Source organism: Schistocerca americana, chromosome 2, assembly GCF_021461395.2.
Source record: "Schistocerca americana isolate TAMUIC-IGC-003095 chromosome 2, iqSchAmer2.1, whole genome shotgun sequence".
NCBI classification, from domain to species: Eukaryota; Metazoa; Arthropoda; class Insecta; order Orthoptera; family Acrididae; genus Schistocerca; species Schistocerca americana.
The window spans coordinates 203,315,312-203,335,126 of record NC_060120.1 but is presented as its reverse complement, the minus strand read 5'-3'; positions in this window follow the sequence as shown (position 1 = coordinate 203,335,126).

Sequence of the window (19,815 nt, the reverse complement as noted above, 5' to 3'; positions counted from 1 at the left end):
TTTTTTTTTGGTCATCAGTCTACTGACTGGTTTGATGTGGCCCGCCACGAATTCCTTTCCTGTGCTAACCTCTTCATCTCAGAGTAGCACTTGCAACCTACGTCCTCAATTATTTGCTTGACGTATTCCAATCTCTGTCTTCCTTTACAGTTTTTGCCCTCTACAGCTCCCTCTAGTACCATTAAAGTCATTCCCTCATGTCTTGGCAGATGTCCTATCATCCTGTCCCTTCTCCTTATCAGTATTTTCCACATATTCCTTTCCTCTCCGATTCTGCGTAGAACCTCCTCATTCCTTACCTTATAAGCCCACCTAATTTTCAACATTCGTCTATAGCACCACATCTCAAATGCTTCGATTCTCTTCTGTTCCGGTTTTACCACAGTCCATGTTTCACTACCATACAATGCTGTACTCCAGACGTACATCCTCAGAAATTTCTTCCTCAAATTAAGGCCGGTATTTGATATTAGTAGACTTCTCTTGGCCAGAAATGCCTTTTTTGCCATAGCGTGTCTGCTTTTGGTGTCCTCCTTGCTCCGTCCGTCATTGGTTATTTTACTGCCTAGGTAGCAGAATTCCTTAACTTCATTGACTTCGTGACCATCAATCCTGATGTTAAGTTTCTCGCTGTTATCATTTCTACTACTTGTCATTACCTTCGTCTTTCTCCGATTTACTCTCAAACAACACTGTGTACTCATTAGACTCTTCATTCCGTTCAGCAGATCATTTAATTCTTCTTTCACTCAGGATAGCAATGTCATCAGCGAATCGTATCATTGATATCCTTTCACCTTGTATTTTAATTCCACTCCTGAACCTTGTTTTTATTTTCATCATTGCTTCCTCGATGTACAGATTGAAGAGTAGGGGCGAAAGGCTACAGCCTTGTCTTACACCCTTCTTAATACTAGCACTTCGTTCTTGATCGTCCACTCTTATTATTCCCTCTTGGTTGTTGTACATATTGTATATGACCCATCTCTCCCTATAGATTACCCCTACTTTTTTTCAGAATCTCGAACAGCTTGCACCATTATATATTTTCGAATGCTTTTTCCAGGTCGACAAATCCTATGAAAGTGTCTTGATTTTTCTTTAGCCTTGCTTCCATTATTAGCCGTAACGTCAGAATTGCCTCTCTCGTCCCTTTACTTTTCCTAAAGCCAAACTGATCGTCACCTAGCGCATTCTCAATTTTCTTTTCCATTCTTCTGTATATTATTCTTGTAAGCAGCTTCGATGCATGAGCTGTTAAGCTGATTTTGCGATAATTCTCGCACTTGTCAGCTCTTGCCGTCTTCGGAATTGTGTGGATGATGCTTTTCCGAAAGACAGATGGTATATCGCCAAACTCATATATTCTACACACCAACGTGAATAGTCGTTTTGTTGCCACTTCCCCCAATGATTTTAGAAATTCTGATGGAATGTTATCTATCCCTTCTGCCTTATTTGACCGTAAGTCCTCCAAAGCTCTTTTAAATTCCGATTCTAATACTGGATCCCCTATCTCTTCTAAATCGACTTCTGTTTCTTCTTCTATCACATCAGACAAATCTTCACCCTCATAGAGTCTTTCAATGTATTCTTTCCACGTATCTGCTCTCTCCTCTGCATTTAACAGTGGAATTCCCGTTGCACTCATAATGTTACCACCGTTTCTTTTAATGTCACCAAAGGTTGTTTTGACTTTCCTGTATGCTGAGTCTGTTCTTCCGACAATCATATCTTTTTCGATGTCTTCACATTTTTCCTGCAGCCATTTCGTCTTAGCTTCCCTGCACTTCCTATTTATTTCCTTCCTCAGCGACTTGTATTTCTGTATTCCTGATTTTCCCGGAAGATGTTTGTACTTCCTCCTTTCATCAATCAACTGAAGTATTTCTTCTGTTACCCATGGTTTCTTCGCAGCTACCTTCTTTGTACCTATGTTTTCCTTCCCTACTTTTGTGATGGCCCTTTTTAGCGATGTCCATTCCTCTTCAACTGTACTGCCTTCTGCGCTATTCCTTATTGCTGTATCTATAGCGTTAGAGAACTTCAAATGTGTCTCGTCATTCCTTAGTACTTCCGTATCCCACTTCTTTGCGTATTGATTCTTCGTGACTAACGTCTTGAACTTCAGCCTACTCTTCATCACTACTATATGATGGTCTGAGTCTATATCTGCTCCTGGGTACGCCTTACAATCCAGTATCTGATTTCGGAATCTCTGTCTGACCATGATGTAATCTAATTGAAATCTTCCCGTATCTCCCGGCCTTTTCCAAGTATACCTCCTCTTGTGATTCTTGAACAGGGTATTCGCTATTACTAGCTGAAACTTGTTACAGAACTCAATTAGTCTTTCTCCTCTTCCATTCCTTGTCCCATGCCCATATTCTCCTGTAACCTTTTCTTCTACTCCTTCCCCTACAACTGCATTCCAGTCGCCCATGACTATTAGATTTTCGTCCCCCTTTACATACTGCATTACCCTTTCGATATCCTCATACACTTTCTCTATCTGTTCATCTTCAGCTTGCGACGTCGGCATGTATACCTGAACTATCGTCAGACAACAATACATTGCTTATTTTGCAAATTGGATTTCAGACAATAATATGAAATCCAATTTGCAAAATAAGTAATGGCAAAGTAAAAAGTGTTTTTTTTTTTAATTTATTTGATGACGTTATGCTGAGGTCACTGAAACTCATTGTTCACGTAACGAAGTTCAGTACTAACATACAGTTTAATTGCATATTTTCAAATCATTACTCGATTATCTTTTCAAAATTTAAAGCCTCACTTAAAATTAGTGTCAAAAAAAAAAAAAAAAAAAAAAAAAAAAAGTGGTTGGCAACCTTTAGTTGCCACGTCAGTGTTTAATAATACATGTGTTTCTTTGCCATCATCTTGTACAGGATTTTGGATTTAAATTGTTCTAGTGGACTCTAGGGTATAAGATGAACAACAAAAGCAAAACGAGGATAATGGAATGTAGTCGAATTAAGTCGGGTGATGATGCACGAATTAGAGTAGGAAATGAGACACTTAAAGTAGTAAAGGAGTTTTGCTATTTGTGGAGCAAAATAACTGATGATGGTCGAAGTGGAGAGGATAGAAAATGTAGACTGGCAATGCCAAGAAAAGCTTTTCTGAAGAAGAGAAATTTGTTAACATCGACTATTGATTTAAGTGTCAGGAAGTCGTTTCTGAAAGTATTTGTATAGAGTGTAGCCATGTATGGAAGTGAAACATGGACGATAAATAGTTTAGACAAGAAGAGAATAGAAGCGTTCGAAATGTGGCGCTACAGAAGAATGCTGAAGATTAGACGGGTAGATCACATTACTAATGAGGAGGTATTGAATTGAATTGGGGAGAAGAGGAGTTTGTGGCACAACTTGACTAGAAGTAGGGATCGGTCGGTAGGACATGTTCTGAGCCATCAAGGGATCACCAATTTAGTACTGGAGGGCAGCGTGGAGGGTAAATAGCGTGGAGGGAGACCAAGAGATGAATACACTAAGCAGATTGAGAAGGATGTAGGCTACAGTAGGTACTGGGAGATGAAGAGGCTTGCACAGGATAGAGTAGCATGGAGAGCTGCATCAAACCAGTCTCAGGACTGACGACTACAACAACAACATAGTGGGCTGGCGACCGTTAATTACTTCCTTTTCGTTCATTAGTGTAACTTTTGGATTCATGATCAGTGGTACCCCTGTCCAGTGTTGTTCATGAGTGAATGCACAAAATAACTTTCATTTTCCAAATTGTAGCCCTGTTCGGTTTAATTACTTTTAATTTTAGTAGACTTTCCATCAGAATGGTCGATTGTACACTTTCCTCCTCCATATCGGTATCACTTCTTCGGAAAAGATAGCCTTATACAATTAGAAAAAAAAAAATCCATTAGGCATACACACGATCCACGGTCATATTTTATATCGCAAGCAGGATAGGCCGATTAGTAAGAGGGAGGTAAGAGAGTCAGCACACAGTTTTACAAAATGCTGATTAGAAAATTTATAATCGAGAGAATTAACAAAACGCTATTAAAACCAACTGTATGACTAAATAACTCAATTCGGGGAAAATTCTCAATTACCGCGAGGAACTGCTACGCAGAACTGAATGAGAGAGCCACTAGGAAAACTGTCAACTTGGATTTAAATACTTGGGGTTTGTCATTCAGTTTTTTCAGTTCTGCTGGAAGGGTATTAGAGCTGAAACCCGCTGAATAGTGCACGCGTTCCTGTACAGCGTCTAAGGATGTGTTATCCAGAAGTATATCGTTTCTCCGCCTGGAACACACTGAATGATAACTACAGTTTCTTCTGAATGGTTCAGTATTGTGAACGAGAAATGCCATGGTGGAATATATGTACATTTATGGCATAGACAGAATTCCATGACATTTGTTAACGGCCTGAAAGGAGTTCACAAGTAGACACTGCTGATCAGAGTCACCGTCCTTTATAAAAATTAGAAGTTTTCTCGGTGAGTGCAGAGAGGTGCACTGCCTGTAACACTGTAAGAAATAATACAAAGTAAGCATAGTAAACCAGTCCTCTTCTTCCAGTTATTTTCGGGATTGCAGCCGGACCACGTCAACATTCTGCCACGATATTTCGGCCCAGAGACGTCCGGCCATCCTCAGGTGAGAAGACGAAGTACTCGGCTGCAAACCCGAAAACTACTGGAAGAAGAAATATGTCGGGAAAATTTTAAAAGTCACAACCAGTCCTCTGCTTTCTGTGTCAGAGACAGTGGAAGTCATTCCTGTTGCGAACACGGCAACATTCAACTTCTGTGCAATATCTTGAACGTGATAATTCCCAGAAAGCCCTTCGTCTACCCTGAGTAAATTGGTGGACTTTACTGTTTGACCACCTTGGAACAGTAAAATGCCGCTTTTACGGACGTTCCGTGCCAGAAACAGTACCGATATGCATTGATTGTGTTTTGTTGCAATTAAACGCTGATCTGTTGTATGAAAGGCACATGCTGATGTTCGTGTCTGCACTATCAGCTACATCGTGTATTTAACTTTCCACGTGTTTCATATTTTGTATCACCTGCAAAGAGAAAGTTACTGAGTTATGTGTCATATTTAAAGGGATATCATTGTATATCAAGAAAAGCTGTGGATTCAGAACGAAGTCCATGGCAACCCCCAGTTTACTTGACCCCAGTTAGGCTCAAACCGCTGCCCTGTTTGTTGACACTGGAGCCCAACCGTCTTCTGCATCATACTTTCCTGACATTAAATGAACTATTGTTGAGCTTTTTCCAACTCATGCATAAGTATCACATGGTACACATGGAAGAGAGACTTAAGCTCACAATCACAAGAAATAATTATCTGGACCTGAAGGATAAATTATCTAAGGAATTCTGCCTCCAATTACTTTTATGTTCTCAGTGAATTATAATTAAATAATCTGAAATAGACTATAGCTATGTTCAGATTGAGGGTGAGGACGCCAGAGAAAACCGTGCTGCCACAACGAATTACGAGTTGTCTTTGAATAAGTTGAGCTGATCTCTTCTTCTTGTGGTTGTTGAGCCCCGGCAGACGTCACGGACTGTCAGCCGCGAGTTGTCAGTGGGGCAGTATGCAGATGGGAGGCACTGTTGCCTCGCATTATGTACGAGGTGCATTCAAGTTCTAAGGCCTCCGATTTTTTTTCTCCAGACTGGAAAGAGGTAGAAACATGCGCATTGTTTTAAAATGAGGCCGCGTTCATTGTCAATACGTCCCAGAGATGGCAGCACCGTACGACAGATCGAATTTTACCGCCAGTGGCGAGAATGAGAACTGTTTTAAATACTTAAAATGGCGACATTTTCCTTACTTGAACAGCGGGCAATCATTCGTTTTCTGAATTTGCGTGGTGTGAAACCAATTGAAATTCATCGACAGTTGAAGGAGACATGTGGTGATGGAGTTATGGATGTGTCGAAAGTGCATTCGTGGGTGCGACAGTTTAGTGAAGGCAGAACATCGTGTGACAACAAACCGAAACAACCTCGGGCTCACACAAACCGGTCTGACGACATGATCGAGAAAGTGGGGAGAATTGTTTTGGGGGGTCGCCGAATGACTGTTGAACAGATCGCCTCCAGAGTTGGCATTTCTGTGGGTTCTGTGCACACAATCCTGCATGACGACCTGAAAATGCGAAAAGTGTCATCCAGGTGGGTGCCACGAATGCTGACGGACGACCACATGGCTGCCCGTGTGGCATGTTACCAAGCAATGTTGACGCGCAACGACAGCATGAATGGGACTTTCTTTTCGTCGGTTGTGACAATGGATGAGACGTGGATGCCATTTTTCAATCCAGAAACAAAGCGCCAGTCAGCTCAATGCAAGCACACAGATCCACCGCCATCAAAAAAATTTCGGGTAACCGCCAGTGCTGAAAAAATGATGGTGTCCATGTTCTGGGACAGCGAGGGCGTAATCCGTACCCATTGCGTTCCAAAGGGCACTACGGTAACAGTTGCATCCTACGAAAATGTTTTGAAGAACAAATTCCTTCCTGCACTGCAACAAAAACGTCTGGGAAGGGCTGCGCGTGTGCTGTTTCACCAAGACAACGCACCCGCACATCGAGCTAACGTTACGCAACAGTTTCTTCGTGATAACAACTTTGGAGTGATTCCTCATGCTCCCTACTCACCTGACCTGGCTCCTAGTGACTTTTGGCTTTTTCCAACAATGAAAGACACTCTCCGTGGCCGCACATTCACCAGCCGTGCTGCTATTGCCTCAGCGATTTTCCAGTGGTCAAAACAGACTCCTAAAGAAGCCTTCGCCGCTGCCATGGAATCATGGCGTCAGCGTTGTGAAAAATGTATACGTCTGCAGGGCGATTACGTCGACAAGTAACGCCAGGTTCATCGATTTCGGGTGAGTAGTTAATTAGAAAAAAAATCGGAGGCCTTAGAACTTGAATGCACCTCGTATAAGTGCAACTGTGTGTTCTGTTCTGAAGTTAATGTTAAAAGTGTGTACTTCCAAGCTGTGAAAAAATAGGTGAGTTACAGAAGAGAAAAATGCGTATCAGAAATTATTTCAAGTTGTGTCCCAGGAGAGTCGTACACAGAGAGAATTCTGCAAGAAGGAAATTAAGTCCATATAACTGCACGGGGACCGAACTTCTACTCAGGATCCGACGAACAATTCACACGTCATCGCCTCTTAGACAAAATAGGAGATACAAAGTACTGTCATAACTGAGTAGCAAAACCTATAACAACAGAGAACAGTTCTGTATTTAAAAAATGCTCTGTAGGAAGTCGGTTTCATTACGCAACGACTGGAAACTAAATAATGGTGCTGTAGGACTGTACGCACATGTATCACAAATTCCAATTCAACATGTTTAAAAATACACGGGTCGGCGGGTGTGGCCGAGCGGTTCTACGCACTTCAGTCTGGAACCGCGAGACCGCTACGGTCGCAGGTTCGAATCCCGCCTCGGGCGTGGATGTGTGTGATGTCCTTAGGTTAGTTAGGTTTAAGTAGTTCTAAGTTCTATGGGACTGATGACCTCAGATGTTTAGTCCCATAGTGCTCAGAGCTATTTGAACCAAGAATACACGTATACTCTGATTTATATAATTAAATAACATCTCTTTATCACTCCTTTTTATCATTTAATCAGATTTTTTTTATTAGCTCCTGCTACAACACATTCCAATGCTGTTGTTAAATGAAAGAAAATACATACTGTCCTCAACCTACAATTTAGAGCCTGATAGTGCTTCACACACAGAAGTGTAAATTGCGTTTTCTGTCGGCACCCTTTCCTGAATTGATGCTTTATTTTGTAAACAGACAATTCGTGTTTTATAGGTACGACTGGGTAACGGGAGTGCAGGTTTAGTTTGTTAGCAGCAGCTGAGACAGTGCTGACAAGAAAAGTAAAGCACTCAGAAGACGTGGTCGGATGTCGATGTAACTTCGAAAACGTACACACCATCGTCAAGTACGTAGATGTTGAGCAGTTAACGTTCGTGGAATCATAACGCCTGCTCCGTTCAGAGCCACTGCCTACCATCATGATACGACGCCTGAAAAAAAAAAAAAAAAAAAAAAAAAAAAAACTATCGGAACAGGTCTTGAAGGCGAACGGTGCCGATCGACCGCCCTGTCATCCTCAACCCAAAGGCGTCACATGGGCATGTGGTCAACACACCGCTCTCCCGACCGTATGGCAGTTTACGAGACCGGTGCCGCTACTTCTCAACCAAGTAGCCCTTCAATTGACCTCAGAAGGGCTGAGCGCACCCCACTTGTCAACAGCACTCGGCAGACCCGGACAGTAACGTATCCAAGTGAAAGGCGATAGCCAAGGCCGACAGCGCTTAACGCCGGTGATCTGACGGGAACCGGTGTTACCATTGCGGCAAGGACGTTAGCTAAGATGTTCGAAGACGGTCTAACACTGACCGAAACTGGTAACCAGAAATATAAAGGTTTTTTGCCGTCGAGACCAAGAAGACCGCTGTTCTCCACGAGAAATGTGCTCAAAAACAGCTAACTATATAAATGATTACAGTTGCACTTCTGTGTGACTGTTGAGCGTCCACGAGAGTGCATTAGTTTTGTTCGTGTTTAGGGTTGCTACCGAGCCTGCTATATTACATAAAAGACGTGAACAGCGTCAGGTTTTGCGCAATCGCTGTGAAGAACACAGCGTGTGACTTCAGATCACAGCTGTTAGTGATTGAAGCAACTTTGAGGGCACAACGCTATTCACGGACGTTCTGCGTCCTCATGCGCTGCCTCTAATGCGACAGTGCGGTGGTGCCGTTTTCCAATCGGACAACGTTCGTCCACACGTGACACGCGTCTCTATGAAGACTCTGCATGATGTTCAGGTAATCCCGTGGTTAGCAAGATCCTCAAATGTGTCCTGCGTGCGAGTAGTTCGGACGTCAACTCCGTCTTAGCGCCAGAAGAGGATGTTCGCAAGAACCCCCCCCCCCCCCCTCACCACACTGGCACTAAACCCCCAGAAAGTCTCAATTTAGTCGGTGGGTCCGTAGATGGTGGTACAAGGAGCGTACAGTGTAGATGGCCAGGCTTTCCCACCCACGTTCTGCCATAATTAAGGCACTCCATTCATGAACTGACCTAGTGCGCCGCAGCGTAGAAATTCTTCGTACCTGTTATGTGGAGATGCTCTCGTAGTTTTATGTCCCCTTGCAGAGCCGTAGCAGCGCCATCGGACACTCCAAGTTCTATACTACTGTCTATGTTTTACATAACGGAGCGGGAATAAGCTTCTGTGCAAATAATTTTTACATAGGATGTCATTATGTTGCTTCTATTTAAGAAACATCCTAAAATGAACTTATTCACACGGATTATAACTATTAACGGTACGAGAGCATGGTCTACCACACGACTAGATCGAAAAGCATCCTATCGACGACTGCTGACCGTGGCGTACATCTGTAACTTGAGCGTACAATCGGTATAGTTCGTATAATGTCGTACATCTTCGGTTATGCCAAAGTTATTCATTTATATTTTGGTATCAACGTTTCCCGAGTTTTTCGATAATTAAACCAGACCATCCTCGAACTTAGTGAGTAACCGCGTAGGAATCTTCCTACATGTTATGTAGAGGTACCCTTGCAGAGCCGTAATAGAGCCGTAGACTCCTTCCAATTTCTGAGTGGCAAAAGGCAACTTCTTTTAGCAAATATTTATTAATAACAACTACTTGATTCAAGCCAGAATAGGCGTACTTTCCTTGCATATCTGTTTGTCATGAGCGATTTCTGCATCGGCACCTAATCCCACTGACTCTGAAAGCGCCAGATGGTTAGCCGCCTCTGCTAGCTAGTGTGGGAACCTGCCGCTCGCTCCTTACTCCGTACATACTGCAGCGCGGTCACGTCCACAACACGTATGTGAAATACCAAAACTGGAAATACAGTAAAATGTACTCTTATCTGCAAATAAGGGGTACCTTACATGCTACGGCTTTATATTGCGATACCCGACTCAATCAGTTCTTGCATCAATGCCAGAGTGTGTGCAACGTCACACTGATAAGTGCGCTCCTATTGCCAATTTACTTCGATTTTGCTTTTATTGAAATAACATTACATACGCTTTCAACCTATGAAGTTCCATTCCGTTCTCTCTTCTCCTCTTTGGTGCTTTATTCTTTCTGTCTGGCAGTGTAAATACACTAATGGCCATTAAAATTGCTACACCACGAAGATGACGTGATACAGACGCGAAATTTAACCGACAGGAAGAAGATGCTGTGATATGCAAATAATTAGCTTCCCAGAACATTCACACTAGGTTGGCGCCGGTGGCGACACCTAAAACGTGCTGACATGAGGAAAGTTTCCAACCGATTTCTCGTACACCAACAGCAGTTGACCGGCGTTGCCTGGTGAAACGTTGTTGTGATGCCTCGTGTAAGGAGGAGAAACGCGTACCATAACGTTTCCGACTTTGATAAAGGTCGGATTGTAGCCTATCGCGACTGCGGTTTATCGTATCGCGACATTGCTGCTCGCGTTGGTCGAGATACAATGACTGTTAGCAGAATATGGCATCGGTGGGTTCAGGAGGGTAAGACAGAACACCGTGCTGGATCCCAACGGCCTCGTATCACTAGCAGTCGAGATGACAGGCATCTTATCCGCGCAGCTGTTACGGACCGTGCAGTCACTTCTCGATCCCTGAGGCAAGAGATGGGGACGTTTGCAAGACCACAACCATCTGCACGAACAGTTCGACGACGTTTGCAGTAGGATGGACTATCTGCTCGGAGACCATGGCTGCGGTTACCCTTGACACTGCATCACAGACAGGAGCGCCTGCGATGGTGTACTCAACGACGAACCTGGGTGCACGAATGGCAAAACGTCATTTTTTCGGATGAATCCAGGTTCTGTTTACAGCATCATGATGGTCGCATCCGTGTTTGGCGACATCGCGGTGAACGCACATTGGAAGCGTGTATTCGTCATCGCCATACTGGCGTATCACCTGGCGTGATGGTATGGGGTGCCATTGGTTACACGTCTCGGTCACCTCTTGTTCGCATTGACGGCACTTTGAATAGTGGACGTTACATTTCAGATGTGTTACTAACTGTGGCTCTACCCTTCATTCGATCCCTGCGAAACCCTACATTTCAGCAGGATAATGCACGACCGCATATTGTAGGTACTGTACGGGCCTTTCTGGATACACAAAATGTTCGACTGCTGCCCTGGCGGCCAGCACATTCTGCAGATCTCTCACCAGTTGAAAACGTCTGGTCAATGGTGGCCGAGCAACTGGCTCATCACAATACGCCAGTCACTACTCATGATGAACTGTGAAGCTGCATGGGGAGCTGTACATGTACACGTCATCCAAGCTCTGTTTGACTCAATGCCCAGGCGTATCAAGGCCGTTATTACCGCCAGAGGTGGTTGTTCTGGGTACTGATTTCTCAGCATCTATGCACGAAAATTCCGTGCAAATGTAACCATATGTCAGTTCCAGTATAATATATTTGTCCAATGAATACCCGTTTATCATCTCCATTTTTTCTTCGTGTAGCAAGTTTAATGAGCAGTAGTGTAAATAGATACCAGAGAAGGCTCCTCGCTTCCTGTTAAGTCATTCGCACTTTGTTTATCGGGTACAACTATGTACTGCAAACAACGGTTGCTATGTTGGCTGTAATGAAGTGGCGCTATACAGCTGCACAGACATACAAGCTGTAGAGGTCTCACGCGGTGCCGCTAGCTAACAAGGAAAGGAGCCTTGTCGGAAGCTGGGATTGCCGCCGGCGAGGATGCCACAGCATAACACAGGGCAGCGCCGGCGGCGGGCTGGAGGGGAGGGAAGCTACGGCTGCGTGCGCTGCCGTCTTTCGCCCGGCCGACTCCAGTACCGTTCCAGTTCCGCCGCTGGAGCCTTCCGGCACGCGACGCTGCCGCTGCACTCCGCCTACGGACCTCCGAGATCAACAGGCATGTCCGGAAAACATTTGTGCACAATTCTGACAGAAGGAATCCTAGTTGTTGTGGTCATCAGTTTGAAGACTAGTTTGATGCAGCTCTCCAAGCTGGTCGTCTTGAGCAAGCATCTTCATCTCTTCGTAAAGCACTGCTCGACCTCTTCCTAAACTAACAGCAAACGTGTGTGCAGTGTGCACTGTACACGCTAAATTTAACATTTAGGCATCGACAATAAAATCCGTCTCAGTCACTCACTCCTACATCTACATCTACATCTACATGGATACTCTGCAAATCACATTTAAGTTCCTGGCAGAGGGTTCATCGAACCACCTTCACAATTCTCTACTATTCAAATCTCGTATAGCGTGCCGAAAGAATGAACACCTATATTTTTCCGCACGAGCTCTGATTTCCCTTATTTCATCGTGATGATCGTTTCTCCCTATGCAGGTCGGTGTCAACAAAATATATTCGCATTTGGAATAGAAAGTTGCTGATTGGAATTTAAAACGTGCTGCCTTTCTTTGAACTTTTTCGATGTATTCCGTTAGTCTACTCCGTTAGTCCTACTTGGTAAGGATCCTACACCACTCAGCAATATTCTAAAAGAGGACGGACAAGCGTAGTGTAGGCAGTCTCCTTAGTAGGTCTGTTACATTTTCTAAGTGTCCTGAAAATAAAACACAGTCATTGGTTAGCCTTCCCCACAACATTTTCTATGTGTTCCTTCCAATTTAAGTTCTTCGTAATTGTAATACCTACGTATTTAGTTGAATTTACGGCTTTTAGATTAGACTGATTTATTGTGTAACCGAAGTTCAACGAGTTCCTTTTAGCACTCATGTGGATGACCTCACACTTTTCGTTATTTAGGGTCAACTGCCACTTTTCGCACCATTCAGATATCTTTTCTAAATTGTTTTGCAGTTTGTTTTGATGTTCTGATTACTTTATTAGTCGATAAGCGACAGCGTCATTTGCAAACAACCGAAGACGTCTGCTCAGATTGTCTCCCAAAAATCGTGTATAAAGATAAGGAACAGCAAAGGGCCTATAACACTACCTTGGGTAGCGCCAGAAATCACTTGTGTTTTACTCGATGACTTTCCGTCAGTTACTACGAACTGTGACCTCTCTGACACGAAATCACAAATCCAGTCACATAGCTGACGACGATATTCCACAAGCACGCAATTTCACTACGAGCCGCTTGTGCGGCACAGTGCCAAAGGCCTTCCGGAAATCCAGAAATACGGAATCCATCTGAAATCCCTTGTCAATAGCACCGAACACTTCATGTGAATAAAGAGCTAGTTGTGTTTCACAGGAACGATGTTTTCTAAACTCATGTTGACTGTGTGTCAATAGACCGTTTTCTTCGAGGTAATTCATAATGTTCGAACACAATAAATGTTCCAAAATGCTGCTGCATATCGACGTTAACGATGTGGGCCTGTAATTTAGTGAATTACTACTACTACCTTTCTTGAATATTGGTGTGACCTGTGTAACATTCCAGTCTTTGGGTACGGATCTTTCGTCGAGCGAACGGTTGTACGTGATTGTTAAGTATGGAGCTAATGCATCAGCACACTCTGAAAGGAACCTAATTGGTATGCAGTCTGGACCAGAAGAATAGCTTTTATTAAGTGATTTAAGTTGCTTCACTACTCCGAGGATATTCACTTCTACGTTACTCATGCTGGCAGCTGTTCTCGATTCGAATTCTGGAATATTTACTTCGTGTTCTTTTGTGACGGCATTTCGAAAGGCTGTGTTTAGTAACTCTACTTTGGCAGCACTGTCTTCGATAGTATCTCCATTGCTATCACGGAGAGAAGGCATTGATTGTTTCTTGCTTCTAACATACTTCACGTACTCCTCTACAAGTACATGTTGCCTCACCCACAACATTTTCGTCACTGAAGGCGACGGGATTCTTTTCTGTAACGTCGAATCTCACGTCTGAAACTATCTCTCTTGCTATGTTCATAAACTTGCAATTAGAGCGGAATCCCCAAAATAATACACTAATTCTTTATTTAATTTAGCAATGCTAGAACGAAGTACTCGTGAAAAGCTAAACTAAGGCAATGACAATCTTCATACGTATTTTCTAACTCACAATATTTATTAACACGGAATAGTTAAAAAGATTACCACACCGTCTAAAAATTCCCTAAAAGATATAGATATACCTCACATAAAAAATATGAAAAAAGAAATACGACGCAGATTAGCAACACAAATAACGCTTCCGCTCAAGCACAATACAGAAACTGTAAGATATCTGTACGAAAGAAAATTTATAACATTCTAATAATTTTACTGTTTCCACAGAAAGTCCCAAGGGAAGCCGAAATCCCAGGCAAAAGGTTCACCTTTGTGAATGATTCCCACCTATTTTCAACTTTTGCGTCCTACACGACAGTGACATTAAAAGTCAGCTTAGTGCTCGTTTGTACAGAGTAAGTCTCAGTCAGTTAAATTTATGAGTCGACAAATAATTAAATCAATTAAGATTGCACAGAATCACTCGAAATTTACCTCCCTGATTTCATTAAGTTCAAATTAAAAACTCTCACACTGACACATAGAATATAAGATATTAAAAGTCACATTGTTATTGTGGTTTTGAAGAAGCCAGAGTGAAAGGTTGGATGGGATGGCACTAAATAACGTCAATATCACAACTGAGGAACTATCATCAATTTACGGATTTAAATTACGAAAACAGCATTAACTAAAATCGTAATCGCAAAGGATTGCTTGATATTCATTACAGTGAGGACGATATAGGACAAGTAAGAAAGGGAGGATTCTCAAATTACGTGCACAGTGCGGCGAAACAAGCGCTCTGTCACTGAAAGAGGTACAGAGATGCGCGAGTGTGCTGGGGCTCATCCCAGATCACTATTACCAGCGCCACGTCACCATAACGCGACTGCGATTAACATACAAAGGATTGCACCATAATCTAAGAGTGAAATTAAAATAACTTTTGCAAACTTTGTCAGGTATGCAAGGGTCGATCAGTCGGCTCGCCTTCGTGCAGCACGCCACGTTAACCTCTTCGTCACTATTGGTGTCAGTGCCGCTGCCATTGAACTTTATGTTTACACAAGTGATTAAGAAAGGCAAATGTTGATGGTGTTAGGACAGCAACCAGCCACAAATTTACTTTCAGTTCCTTTATTCAAAGGCTACCGTTACCGGTTTCCAATTGTTGTGATTCATCCTCAGACGGTTTACATGCTTTCTTTATGACATGTGTGTTTTTTTTATGTAAACGATTCGAAACCGGTAACGGTAGCCTTTGGATAAAGGAACTGAAAGTGAATTTGTGGCTGGTTGCTGTCTAACACCATCAACATTTGTCTTCAAACAACAGCCACGGTCTCCGTCATGTCATCATATGAGAAAATTGGATTAAGAACGACATCCAGCTGATAGTGGAACCTGTTGAGCGCTGCTGAAAGACTTGGCTGATCTACTTTAGCGGGTACTGGGTCTGATTATTGTACTGGTGCTATTTTATGCAAGAAAATGTGTTATTTTGGTAAACAGACACGTAGTGTGGGCTGTCTTGGGTACAGAACCTGCCGCGCGCAATTAGCAGAGCAGTCTATGGCGCTGCAGTCATGGACTGTGCGGCTGGTCCCGACGGAGGTTCGAGTCCTCTCTTGGGCATGAGTGTATGTGTCCTTAGGATAATATTTAGGTTTTTTTGGGTCATCAGTCTACTGACTGGTTTGATGCGACCCGCCACGAATTCCTTTCCTGTGTTAACCTCTTCATCTCAGAGTAGCACTTGCAACCTACGTCCTCAATTATTTGCTTGACGTATTCCAATCTCTGTCTTCCTCTACAGTTTTTGCCCTCTACAGCTCCCTCTAGTACCATGGAAGTCATTCCCTCATGTCTTGGCAGATGTCCTATCATCCTGTCCCTTCTCCTTATCGGTATTTTCCACATATTCCTTTCCTCTCCGATTCTGCGTAGAACCTCCTCATTCCTTACCTCATAAGTCCACCTAATTTTCAACATCTCAAATGCTTCGATTCTCTTCTGTTCCGGTTTTTCCACAGTCCATGTTTCACTACCATACAATGTTGTACTCCAGACGTACATCCTCAGAAATTTCTTCCTCAAATTAAGGCCGGTATTTGATATTAGTAGACTTCTCTTGGCCAGAAATGCCTTTTTTGCCATAGCGAGTTTGCTTTTGATGTCCTCCTTGCTCCGTCCGTCATTGGTTATTTTACTGCCTAGGTAGCGGAATTCCTTAACTTCATTGACTTCGTGACCATCAATCCTGATGTTAAGTTTCTCGCTGTTCTCATTTCTACTACTTGTCATTACCTTCGTCTTTCTCCGATTTACTCTCAAACCACACTGTGTACTCATTAGACTGTTCATTCCGTTCAGCAGATAATTTAATTCTTCTTCACTTTCACTCAGGATAGCAATGTAATCAGCGAATCGTATCATGATATCCTTTCACCTTGTATTTTAATTCCACTCCTGAACCTTTTTTTTTATTTCCATCATTGCTTCCTCGATGTACAGATTGAAGAGTAGGGGCGAACGGCTACAGCCTTGTCTTACACCCTTCTTAATACGAGCACTTCGTTCTTGATCGTCCACTCTTATTATTCCCTCTTGGTTGTTGTACATATTGTATATGACCCGTCTCTCCCTATAGATTACCCCTACTTTTTTCAGAATCTCGAACAGCTTGCACTATTTTATATTGTCGAACGCTTTTTCCAGGTCGACAAATCCTATGAAAGTGTCTTGATTTTTCTTTAGCCTTGCTTCCATTATTAGCCGTAACGTCAGAATTGCCTCTCTCATCCCTTTACTTTTCCTAATGCCAAACTGATCGTCACCTAGCGCATTCTCAATTTTTTTTTCCAAACTTCTGTATGTTATTCTTGTAAGCAGCTTCGATGCATGAGCTGTTAAGCTGATTGTGCGATAATTCTCGCACTTGTCAGCTCTTGCCGTCTTCGGAATTGTGTGGATGATGCATTTCCGAAAGTCAGATGGTATATCGCCATACTCATATATTCTGCACACCAACGTGAAAAGTCGTTTTGTTGCGACTTCCCCCAATGATTTTAGAAATTCTGATGGAATGTTATCTATCCCTTCTGCCTTATTTGACTGTAAGTCCTCCAAAGCTCTTTTAAATTCCGATTCTAATACTGGATCCTCTATCTCTTCTAAATCGACTCCTGTTTCTTCTTCTATCACATCAGTCAAATCTTCACACTCAAAGAGGCTTTCAATGTATTCTTTCCACGTATCTGCTCTCTCCTCTGCATTTAACAGTGGAATTCCCGTTGCACTCTTAATGTTACCACCGTTGCTTTTAATGTCACCAAAGGTTGTTTTGACTTTCCTGTATGCTGAGTCTGTCCTTCCGACAATCATATCTTTTTCGATGTCTTCACATTTTTCCTGCAGCCATTTCGTCTTAGCTTCCCTGCACTTCCTATTTATTTCCTTCCTCAGCGACTTGTATTTCTGTATTCCTGATTTTCCCGGAAGATGTTTGTGCTTCCTCCTTTCACCAATCAACTGAAGTATTTCTTCTGTTACCCATGGTTTCTTCGCAGCTACCTTCTTTGTACCTATGTTTTCCTTCCCAACTTAGCTTAAGTAGTGTGTAAGCTTAGGGACTGATGACTTTAATTCCCATAAGATTTCACACACATTTGAACACATTTTTTGGTACATAACTTTTGCGGCAGTCTTGTTCACGAATGGAATGTTAAAGTTTTCGTGATTTAAGGTGGTGCACTCTCTAAATCATTTACTTGTGTACTTGTTGGGGCGTTCAACTCATTCATTCATCTTCAGCTGACCTAAGTCATTGGAATCAACTGTCTGAAATTCTGCGTCATTATTAGTATCATTATCATTTATTGTGTCCAGGATTATATTAGCCGGCCACTGTGGCCGAGCGGTTCTAGTTGGCACTTAAGCCTGGAACTGAACAATTTGATTATATTAACGATTTTCCTTACTGATAATCTTGGGATTTTAAAATGTTTGCTGTATTTACAATTGTAAATACAGCCTTTTCACTTACTAGTTCTGTTACATTAATGTTAGACTCGTCACGTTCATTAAGCCTCCGAGTGACTGTGTGGATGGTCACCAGTCAGCGTAACTGATTTTAATCTGATTGTTCCAGATCACATTCATTGTAAGCGTATGAATATAAGGGCTGATGTAACTGGGACTGAAATACAGTTTGTGTCGAAAACAACGAACTGTTAAAAGATCGTGTTCCCTGGTATTTGGATTTGCAGGTGGCTGTAGTTCACGTAATGTTATATTAAAGGAGCGTCAAGTTCGAGACTTGTATGTGTACACATTTCCACAATAAGTTAATATTTCCTATGTGTTAGATATTGTAGTTTGTATCCTTGTTTGGGCAGATTACTGTTTTCTTTCTGATGCATGTTGGCGGGGTGGTGCTGGCAGCGGACGACGCATTCCTGATTCCCGGGCCCCGAGCAGATACATGTTTTCTTCCTGCAGTAGCGACACTTCCATCGTCGCAGCCAAGCGCCTCTATCAGTTGCCTGGTATTAGCTCGAGTTAAGTGAATTTGATCGTGGAACGTGCCACGGCGGAGTGTCGCCTAACTAATTCCGGTACCTTGATGTACTCAAATGTTGAGACTTGAGCGAGCACACAAGCCTAAGTCCGAAGTTTCTTGTGACTATATTTGCCCTTTAACAACTTGTTTAAATCTTGGAGTCCTGTACTCCTGGAGCGTATTAAGTTTCAAATGCTTTCACTTATTGTTAGTTCCGGCCTAGTCGTCAAATGTTAAATCCAGCCTAGTCATAAAATATTATTTCTCCACTCTCGTCGTCAAATATGCAGGGTGTAGGAAACCAGCACAACTCGGTTCGCTAAATAGACAATTCAAACAAATCGTATTAATGAGTTTTATTACAAAAAAGGAAAGATCCAATACTTAACTTTGTCAGTTATATGTTGCAAGTAAAGGGAGGCATACAAAATAAGCGATCTCTTGAGTGTAAACAAGCTCAAGTCTGTGATACGTAGAGTGGACAAGCGAAGTAAAGAACGGTAACGCTTCTATCCAAGTCACTAGTCTTGAAGATACTATTGAACTGGGCCACGACCAGTCGGGCGCGGAGCTTATGTTCTCTTCCCATAGGGGCCGCTGTTGTCGCGTTGTCGTCCTGGAGACGGCTCGGTCAGAGAGCGATTGGCTGACGTCTTCTCACGGCCATCTCTTCTCTATCGTTCCCGACTGGGGTACCGGCTCTTGACTTTACGCCGTAACACTTACGATTATGAACTGTTGAGTTTTTTATCCACATCATTAGCTAACTCCATTTATTGTCAAACTTGCGCAGTTGCTGCCAGTTTGCTGTGATCACTGATTCTTGTCATTTGTCACGTTTCTTGATTTTGAGGGATTGTATATTTACTCGTATTTAAGGGTCATTATTAATGTTTCTGTTGGTATCTACCAGCTGGGAGTCACTTTTACATTGAATGCCTTCCCAGTTTTTCTTGTATTTTGGGAGATCGTGTATTTTATTACTTAAGGAATTTTATTAAGGTTATAAATTGTTAAGGGATTTCCAGCAGCCACTGCCGGTGGCGTGACTTGTTATCCGTTGTTTTTTGAGTGGGTGTTGTCTATTTGTTTGAAGTTCATTCCATGCTTCAGAATTGTTAGGACTTTTTTAAGCGGCAGTCATTTGTAATTCATTTTACTGGTAAAACTGTTTATTGAAACAGCTTGCAGTCATACCTGGT